The sequence below is a fragment of the Anabrus simplex genome, chromosome 7 (assembly GCF_040414725.1).
Source record: "Anabrus simplex isolate iqAnaSimp1 chromosome 7, ASM4041472v1, whole genome shotgun sequence".
Taxonomy (NCBI): Eukaryota; Metazoa; Arthropoda; class Insecta; order Orthoptera; family Tettigoniidae; genus Anabrus; species Anabrus simplex.
In genome coordinates this window covers 130,670,001-130,680,577 of record NC_090271.1, presented here as the reverse complement: position 1 = coordinate 130,680,577, position 10,577 = coordinate 130,670,001, and the positions used below count along the sequence as shown (strand labels likewise).

General features: G+C 35.6%; 1 protein-coding gene across 1 annotated transcript in view; it reads left to right on the top strand.

Moving 5' to 3' along the window:
- The first annotated feature begins 919 nt into the window (after nucleotides 1-919).
- The window catches only part of LOC136877356 (uncharacterized), a 156,625-nt gene continuing 146,967 nt past the window's right edge, over nucleotides 920-10,577 (top strand). The window contains exon 1 of the mRNA XM_067151329.2: nucleotides 920-976. The gene's annotated coding sequence lies outside the window, so the exon portion shown is untranslated. The remainder of the gene's footprint in view (nucleotides 977-10,577) is intronic.

Genomic DNA, 10,577 nt, shown 5'->3' with positions numbered 1-10,577 from the left:
TAAGAAGATGACTTATGGTGTTATTACACACGCCTAAAAAGGCAAGGCAGAGGCAAAAAATTAAAGCGACAAACAGAAGTACAATAGAAATACAATAAAAATGATAGCAAATGCCAGAAAACACTTCACGGTGTGAAATAATGGACTGTACAAATATTAACAGCGCCCCTTAGTTCTATTCGAGGATGACTGTAACCTACAACGGTATTTCGCCAATATCCCACAGTATGGCCGATTGACGTCTCTCTTGCTTTCTAGCCAAGGAACAACCAAGAGTTTACAGGAATGATGACGAAAATGGCAATGCATTACTTCCCTGGTGGGAATCAGTCAGAGACGTTGCCATAGTAACCTGTAGGTTAGTTGTCGGTCTGTCGTTCACACAATGCAGAGCATGAGGCCCGCAGAAAATAGTGATTTTCTCTGTCATCTGAAAAGTAAGCAAAATTATGAACATAACAAAAGTTGCTTATAATGAAGGGACGTCTCACATATAGTCCACGGATTTTACAGGAAATCAACAGTATAAGAGAAAATGGAAGAAAACTGTTCTGATTTTCCTATAAACCCCCGTATAATCAGAGATTTTAAAATCATATGCATATCAAAACCTTCTCCAGGATGTGTACACTCTAAATATGAAGCTTGGTCGAGATCTATTCAGCCGTTTTACCGTGATGGTGGAACAAAAAAAACACGAAAAATAAAAACCACTGATATGGTCTTGAGTTAACCTAAAATGGATAGGCTAAATGAATGAAAAATGGGCAAAAGAAACAATAGATTGTAACTTTCTTTTGTAGGAACTGGATTCAGCTGTAGCTACTTCTTAAAATACAACGTTATGAAAAAAATAACATCCTATTTCAATGAAGTACTCTTTACCATGTGATGCTATAAATATTGTATTTCTTTTTTCTCTATTCCAGGAATGATGATACATTACAAATCACAATCAATGGGAAGAACTATAAAGGTAGAGTATTGCATTAAATTATAAGTAGCCTATTATAACCATCACATAATCAAGTTCTTCTTCATCATCATCAACATCATAATGAACGTTGTCATTATTTCTGTAATATAAAAACTATTCATCTCCATTATTTACGCCATTCTCTTTTTCTGCTTAAAAAAATTATACCAGTTAACTCAATAATTCTTTATGACCTTGCAAAAGCAAAACAAACAAATCCATCTCGGTTTGACCATGATGGTCCCTAAAGGATTGGAAGGTAATGGTGTACTTTGAACTAATTGAAAAAGAGTCATTAACACCAGGAATTTACCTGCTACAGTAAGCATTTCTCATTTAAGTGGAGAGAACCCTACGGCCAGTACTGCTTCAGAAGTGGAAGACAATTTTGCTCATCCTCCCATCGGTGCAACTAGTAGGCACAGTTCTCAATAGCATATTCCCTCTCCCTTCCTTGAAAATTATTGAATAACTGTGTCTTTTCTAATGTTGTATGAATACGTATCATTCGGTTTACAGTTTCTTTGAATACCTTATTTTGTAATCGCTTGTATTAGACATTGTGTGGTGTTGAATAATCAAAATACTTGTACTCAAAGATTCTAGAATAATGATTCTTTGAACAAAAAACCATTTTATTAAACCCTTGAAAATGTTATTGCTTAACTAAAATATGATTCAAATTAAATTTAAGTGGGTGAATACATTTAAAAACATCTTATATTTGCAAAGTCCCTATTACACTCATTCACCTGTTGATGTGACAATTGAACCGCACCCCTCCCTTACCGATAATATAAGACATAATATGATACGCACATCGGGAGATTCGAGGCGTGAACCGCGACTAGGAAAGGCCCTGAATTGGAAATGACCCTAATCAATAATGCACAACAGGGATGAGACTAATACTGCTAGCAATAAAATTCAAATAAAATTAAAAATGAGGGTTTATTGATATAATAAAATTCAAAGAAAAGAAAATGAAGCCAGCAATTTAAAGTATTAAAAGGATACGTACATATGCTCATTTGGTTCAGTCGATGTACTAAAGTAAATGCGTGAGCACAGCATTTCTCAAAACACCAGCCTTAGTATTAAAAATACGACGTGCTCACCGTCTCAATTGTATTTTCACTACATAATGAGCTAATCTGAACACAATCCACACGGATTAGTTTGGTCTTTCTTTCCAAGAAATTAATTACATTGTTTATATACGTGTCCTTCAAACTTCATCATCAACTCAACAACAATAGCTATAGAAAGATAAGATTCCCAAGCATCAGGGAGAAAAAAATCAGAGCAGATAAAATAAAAGAATGCAGGTATCAGCATGGCACAGAGAGAAAACATCTCTGGACCAAGGAAATAAAATTCAAAACCCAAGGAGAATCACAGGCATGCTTATAGTCTGAATATAAGAAAGCAAACATGGCGGCCTCGTGGCCAAAATAACGGCCAAGACAGAAACCAAGGCAAAATAATTAACACCATACCGAAAATAAACGAAAGGTACGGAAACAAGATCAAAGGGAAAAATTAAGCTGACCGATACGCCATCTTTTCACTCTCCTCACTCACCAACACACACCAAACATTCAGACATTGCCGGTAGCTGCAAACAATGAGAGCAGTAGCTCCCGTCAATAACTTGAACACAAACTCATATTGTGTGACTCTCATGGTCACAAACAAAGGTCTCACATATGTCAAAGATAGCGTGCACGCGTAGACAATAGGCAGTAGTATAATAGGGACCCAGTGGTCACGTATAAACCCATCAGCTTACGCACTCCGTACGACACGAATGGATATCCGCGTCGACACGCAGGGCATACATTCATTTGATGGCAAAATGCATTAGAATGCAGTGGGCATAGATAGAATTGATCGGAGACCCAGTTACCAACATAACACAATCTCAATAACAGCAACAAACACGCGACCCATTCACGCCGCAGAGCAGAAAGGTGCAAATCAATCAGCTGTAATTAAATGCGGAGAATATCACTACAGAACCGTAGAAAAATATATTAAAACAAGGTTCACCATACCTGCAATATTAGTCGTCAAAATAAAAGGAAGGATGGCAGTGAGGCTGAGTTTAAATCTAATAAATACCCATCTATAGCTCAGAAAGGCAACTCTGATATGTGTGGAGTCCATTTTATATTCCTCTCTCATAATCACAACAAACATTCGAGTCAAAGAGATAAAGTTACAGTCTCGCCGGAAAGAATGACCCTCCGTGTTCAGAACTGAGGGTGCTGCCCTCTCTAGTACAACCTTGGAAATCATTAAGTCAATCAATGATAAGCCGCAAGAGGCCTTTAGCAATAATAGGAAGGTGACTTTTATGAAACTGTCATTCAAACATGGCTCACAATGAATTTTATTGGTGTTGGGGACTAACTCAACATAATTTCAAACACAAGGATTCTTATTTATTAGGTTAAACTATAGAAGTAGACAGTGCTCAGTTGGATTATAAGGAAACTAGGTAATAAAATTTCTAACAATATAATAACACAACCCAGCATTTTCAAACTTTCTTTTTTTTCAGCATGAAGTTTGATAGGTGATCTTTTAATTTTGGATCGCTGAACACGAATCCGTTGTCCGTTTCTACGTATCATATAATGTTTTCTTGCAATAGGTATATAAAAATAAGTGATAGACCTGAATATTGCATATTAAAAAGTACTGAGAAATGATAATTTTGGAAATATTTATAATTTTTTATATTATTATATATATTTTGAAAGTTTAAACTTGTATTGAATTATTATAAACAATGAATAATTATTGAGTATAAAATTACAGTGAAATATTTAGCAATTATTGTAATATAACACTGATTTACACAAAAGCACATAAACAAACAACTCTGAGGCAATTAAAGCAATTCATGTTGACAATTAAATGTGATTTACAAACAAACAATGTAACTTTTATTGAGTATCGTTATGAATTCATAAATGTGAACAAAATAAACTTTAACAGTCCTAGATGTCCCCTTGGAATGAACGCTTGGTTCATCCCACGTCCTCTGGTATCTTCTTTCTGCCTCCTTGATGTCCTGGTGGAACCTCTCACCCATCTCTTCACTAACAGCCACAAGATTTTCCGGAAAGTGATCGAGATGAGAATGAAGAAAGTGCAGTTTCAGACTCATTTTACACCCCAACTCTTTCATATCATCCAACATCGTTTTCATTATTGTTACTACTGATCCTTTATATTTCCTACAAACATCATTATGACATCTCTTATTGAATTCCATGCACCAAGTTCCATGACATCCATCGTCTGTTCAAAGTTTCTGTCTTTCAGAAGCTTTCTAATTTATGGTCCATTAAAAATGCCTCCCTTGACGTTTGCCTCAGATAAATGTGGAAATTTGCTTGCAATGTACTTGAAACAGGGGCTACTTTTGTCCAAGGCCTTAACGAACTGCTTCATGATTCCCAGTTTGATGTGTAAAAGTGGCAAAATAATTTTTCACACCAGGTGTCAAAACTTGTCTTTCGGCCAGGAAGGTGTAGACCAGCGTTTGTCCCTAGCTCTGCTGTCCCATTCACATAAATATCAAGAGAATTTAGTGTAGCCTGCTTGTTGTCCTAATAGAATACCACACACCTACAAGTCACTATACACATCCCACCAGTGCTCATGATATTTGAGTTTATCTAAAACAGTTTGCATTGTGATATAATTATCTTTTAGTGAAACGGAATGTGCAACAGGAATCGAAGCTAGAATGTTTCCATTATGAAGAAGTACAGCCTTTAATCTCCTCTTAGAGGAATCCACAAACAATCTCCATTCTTCAGAATTGTAAGCCCTCCCTAGCTGTTCTATCAATCCTGGAATGTCACAGCAGTAGGTCAGAGATCATCTTCCTTCTTGAAATACTTCCTGAACTCCTTATCTCTATGTCTATACCAAGAAAAGGTAGTTGAGGCGCAAGAAGGTTCTTTCCTTTCAATCATGAACCTAGCAGTTCACTTTTCTCCTTCGTGAGACCAAGGTCTCGTATCAGATCATTCAACTCTGACTGTTTAAACAATTGTGGACCTACTGCACCTGTGGCAGGTGAAAAATTCATATCAACTTGCTCATTATCAGAATTTGAGGAACTGTCATAGTCAGGTAAACTGGTAGGAGGAGAAGGTATTGGTCCGTGAGGAACAGGTCCCATTGCCGACTTTAAATTCGGGTACACAATACTGCCCATGTTTCTCTTATTGAATCCCGCTACTTTACACAGCCAAAGGTAACAGTCCCTGGTATGGTCCTGGGACTTGCGCCAAACCATTCATGTTTCAAATGGAAGGGCATTATGTTTCTCAATACTCCACTGTCGTAGGTTTTCAAGGCATGTTTTACAAATTATGTGGGTAGGCCACGACTTGTCCAAGTCTCTTAATTTTACCTTAAAAAATGCATAATATCAACGTTTCACGATGCAATGTCCGATTCGTTGCCTGAATGGTCAGCGTACTGGCCTTTGGTTCAGAGGGTCCCGGGTTCAATTCCTGGCCGGGTAGGAGATTTTAACCTTCATTGGTTAATTCCAATAGCCCGGGGGCTGGGTGTTTGTGCTGTCCCCAAAATCCCTGCAACTCACACACCACACATAATACTGTCCTCCACTACAATAAAACGCAGTTACCTACACATGGCAGATGCTGCCCACCCTCATCGGAGGGTCTGCCTTACAAGGGCTGCACTCGGCTAGAAATAGGCACACGAAATTAATTATTATTACTGATGCAGTTATTGGCCTACTCTGTCCCTTCATAATATAACACCCTCACACATAACAGAATGACTCTGGCTTATTCACACATCTTCTAATTCCTGATATACTTGCCATTTTCACAACATGGTGGAGGAGGTTTGGATTGACAAATGTACGTAACATTAACAAAGCAAAAGTAAACCACGGCCACTCTAACAACAGCCGATTCGCTGTTAGCAGCACTGTGTCGCAATGACACATTTTCAGAGAGTAAATGGCAAATAGCATGAAAACTAGATGTGATACAAAAGAACCAATGACATTTCTGAAATCAGGAGAACTTATTTAGTTAAAATGATGCATCAGATGCTTTGCCACAAAAATCATGCTGGATAGTGTAATGTTACTGATTTACATACCACTAACTTCTCTAATGGTTTATGGAGTTCTAACAATATCTTCTGACTGTCTTGTACTGTATAATATACCTACAATTTGCTGTATAATGATTCATAGCAAAGATTGGTGCTGTTCGATACTGAAGATCAGTTGAATGTGCATTACTGTAATTCAGGAATGTCTCCAGGAATTTTATTGGGGGAGGGGGTAGCAAACTCAACATAATTCCACACACAAAGATTCTAATTTATTTATTTATTTATTTATTTATTTATTTATTTATTTATTTATTTATTTATTTATTTATTTATTAGGTTAAAGTATACACTAGTCTATAATATTTAAAAATTACAAAATTAATTATACTTATTAGGATTTTTTTTTTCAATTTGCTTCATGTTCATTTTTGTTTCAATTTGCTTCATGGAAAGAGCTAGGAGTTGGAAGGAAGAGGCCATGGCCTTAATTATAGTACAACCCCAGCATTAGACTGGTATGAAAATGGGAAACCATGGAAAACCATCATCAGGGCTGCCGACAAAGTGTTTCAAACTCACTATCTCCAGAATGCAAGCTCACAGCTGCAACTGCAGGTTGACAAAGACAAAGAATACAAAAAAATGAATGAGGCCGAAAGACATTCAGGGGGGGGGGGCATCTGCCCCATCTGTTGACTCCCCCCCGCCCCTCACTGCATATGCTCCTTCCCCCTGTTGTTGCCCTTGCTGAAATTATTTTCACCCAGCAGGTTTTTAAAGAGATGAAGTCTCTCATAGTGCATTGCTCTAAGTAGACTATGAAATGGCCTCCACTTCATGCACTAGCTATGCATCTTGGTAGGTGAGGTAGTTACTTACTGATGAGGCCAAATTGGCATGGTGGGGTAAAACGTTGGCAAGTAAGAATTAGTTAAAAAATTTATAATTTCCAATAATGGACCAATTATATTGGATTATGAATTTACTCATTCAGGATACAAATTTCAAGTTCCCTATTGCAATCAAAATATATATATATAAACACGGAGTCTATTATATAATGTTAAATAATAGTCCATTCGTTTATTCTGATAAATACATCTCAAAGACAATAAGGCCCAGGAAGCTACAAGTTTGTATGCAAGTAGCCCTTAACGCAAAAAGGGGTCCTGAAATGGGGCATCCAAAACATGCGAAATTTTAGAAGGGGCCCTTGCATTATCATAGAGATCATTTGTTTACATAATAGTAGTAGTAGTAGTAGCAGTAGTAGTTATTGTTGTTGTTGTTGTTGTTGTATCCATTGACATGCTTTTAACAAAATCTGCTTTGGCAGTTTGGAATCAAGAATTCATTTCAGAGGTGCATACAGATAGCTCCTACTTGTAAGCATGCAGGAAATATTTGATGACTGAAAAACAGAAGGGTTACTGAAAAACAGAAAAATTTTTTTTTTTTTTTTTTTTTTTTGCAAGTTGCTTTACATCGCACCGACACAGATAGGTCTTATGGCGAGGATGGAAGAGGAAAGAGCTAGGAGTGGGAAGGTAGCGTCCGTGGCCTTAATTAAGGTACAGCCCCAGCATTTACTTGGTGTGAAATTGGGAAACCACATAAAACCATCTTCAGGGCTGCAGACAGTGGGGTTCGAACCCACTATCTCCCAAATACTGGATACTGGCCGCACTTAAGCGACTGCAGTTATCGAGCTCGGTAAATGATGAAGTTGTAAAAGAAGCTCTTTCCGTTGACTTTGATTCTCTGACATATCTTTTACTCTCAAAGACAACAGTTTCCCATCGATTTGCTTTAGTTATTATTAACACCAACAAAAGCCTGGGTAATCCTTCAAAATAATAATAATAACAATAACAATAATAATAATAATAATAATAATAATAATAATAATAATAATAATAATAATAATAATAATAATAATAATAATAATAATAAGCTTCTATGGTTCAGGCTGCAGTGCACTGGCCTCTCACTGCTGGATACTGTGGTTCAAATCCTGGTCACTCCATCTGAGATTTGTGCTGAAGAGAGCGGAGGCGTGACAGGTTTCTCTCCGGGAACTCTGGTTTTCTCTGTCATCTTTTATTCCAGTAACACTCTCCAATATAATTTCATTTCACCTGTTAGTCATTAATCATTGCCTCAGAGGAGGGAGACAGGCCTCGGCAACTGGCACAATCCCTATCCTCGTCACAAATGGGGGGCTTCGTTCATTCCATCCCTGATCCGGTTATTGACTGGAAAACAGGTTGTAGGTTTAAAAATATTTAATAATAATAATAATAATAATAATAATAATAATAATAATAATAATAATAATAATAATAATAATAATAATAATAATAATAATAATAATAATTTAATTAAATAATTTCTCAATTTCTGCATTTCAGTCCAAAACAAATTAATAAATATTTTAAATTCCATTCAGTGTTTCTGTTATCAAATTGAAGTAAAGACATGTAAAAATGTATTCAACATAACACAAGGTCAGAAACATTATTATTATTATTATTATTATTATTATTATTATTATTATTATTATTATTGCTTTTGTTTTGGCTATCTGTGGACCATGTTTAATAATATTTGCATAATTTTTAGCCTTCTCTGTCTTCACTTTCTGCCAGAATATTTTCATCGTTTCTCCTACTTCCTTCTTCTGTTCTTCTGTATAGGATCTCCCTTTTCTCACTAGTGTCTCCCCAGTCTCCTGGAAACTATGGAACTTTCTGACAAATTGTCTAAATCAATTTCTGTCCATTATATAATCTTCTGTAACTGCAGTCTTAGTCAAGTCCGACTTCATTTCTCAAAACCATTTCAGATCGGTCTTCCTCTTCCAGAAGAATTGAAAGATTCTCTTCATCAGTCTGTTACTGTCCATAGAACTATACTCTTCTTTTCCTCAGCAATTTAACAACTCCTGTTCTTTGTTAGATTTGAGTCTCCTCTCCCTAATTTTTTTTTTCATTTTTTTCATTTGGGGGGCGTAGAATATTTCTGAACATTTTTCTTTCTCTCTTTTGGAAATCTTTATGCCCACCTTTTCCAATCACACCCATTTTTTCTGCTGCATACAAGCACTCAGGTTTAACAATGGTGTCTACATGCCTTAGTGTAACCATTTATGATACAACCTTTTTCGTTGCAGGTTTTCCTTGCCAGTTGAAATATCATTTCCATTTTTCGTACCCGTTCTTTAACCCTCACATAGTTACATACTCATTTGCAATGTTAGTAGTCGTGCGGGGTGTTGACAACATTTCAACTCTCATTTCATAGTACTACCTACATAAAGACAATTTTTTTCCCAAAAATAACATGTGTTATGTATAATGTAGATTTACATTCAAAAATATTAGGTATAGAGATCCACCTATTCAATACTAAAAATCGTGATAGTTATTATATCATCAAATATCTTTATTTATTCACATTTGTGGGACCAATTTCGGCAATAAGGTATGCCATCATCAGCCTAGGAAAGTACAACAAAGACATTAAAAAGCTACATTAACATAGGTTCTTAAAAATGATATATATACAAATAATTTTAAAGTATTCATATGGGAACTGAAATATTAGCGTATGTTACAAGATTTGTCGTAAGAGAACTAGCATAGAGAGGTGTACACCAAATATTTAAAAAATACCAAAACTAGAATGATTTTTCACTATGTAGTAACAATATACATCATTAATTGCTTTAAAATCATTATAATATATACAGGATTTGGTTTGTCTTATTGACAGGTGTACACCTCTCTATGCAAATTCTCTTACGACAAATCTTGTAACATACGCAAATGTTTCACTTCGCACACAAACATTTTAAAATTATTTGTATATATCATTTTTAAGAACCTATGTTAATGTAGCTTTTTAATGTCTTTGTTATACTTTCCTAGGCTGATGATGGCATACCTTATTGCCAAAACCGGTCCCACAAATGTGAATAAATAAAGATATGTGATGATTTAATAATTATCACTATTTTTAGTATTAAATAGGTGGATCTCTGTATCTAATATTTCTTTATGTAAATCTTGATTCAATACAGACCCTAAAAATGAAATTTTTGACACTAAGTAATGTAGATTTACAAATGAGACTAGGATGCAAAAATCATAAAATCCATGATGTACACCTATAAAAGAGTTAAGCATATGAAAATAATTAAATAATTTCTCAATTTCTGAATTTCAGTCCCAAAAAAAATCAACATATGAACGTTTTAAATTCCATTCAGTGTTTCTATTATCAAACTGAAGTAAAGACATGTAACAATGCATGCGACATAACACAACGTCAGAAACTTAGTTTGTATCACTTTGTAGTATAGTGGATTCTTGGAAACATTTCTCATACTGGGCGAATTGGCCATGCAATTAGGTACGCACAGCTGTGGGCTTAAATCCAGGAGATAGTGTGTATGAACCCCACCGTCGGCAGCCCT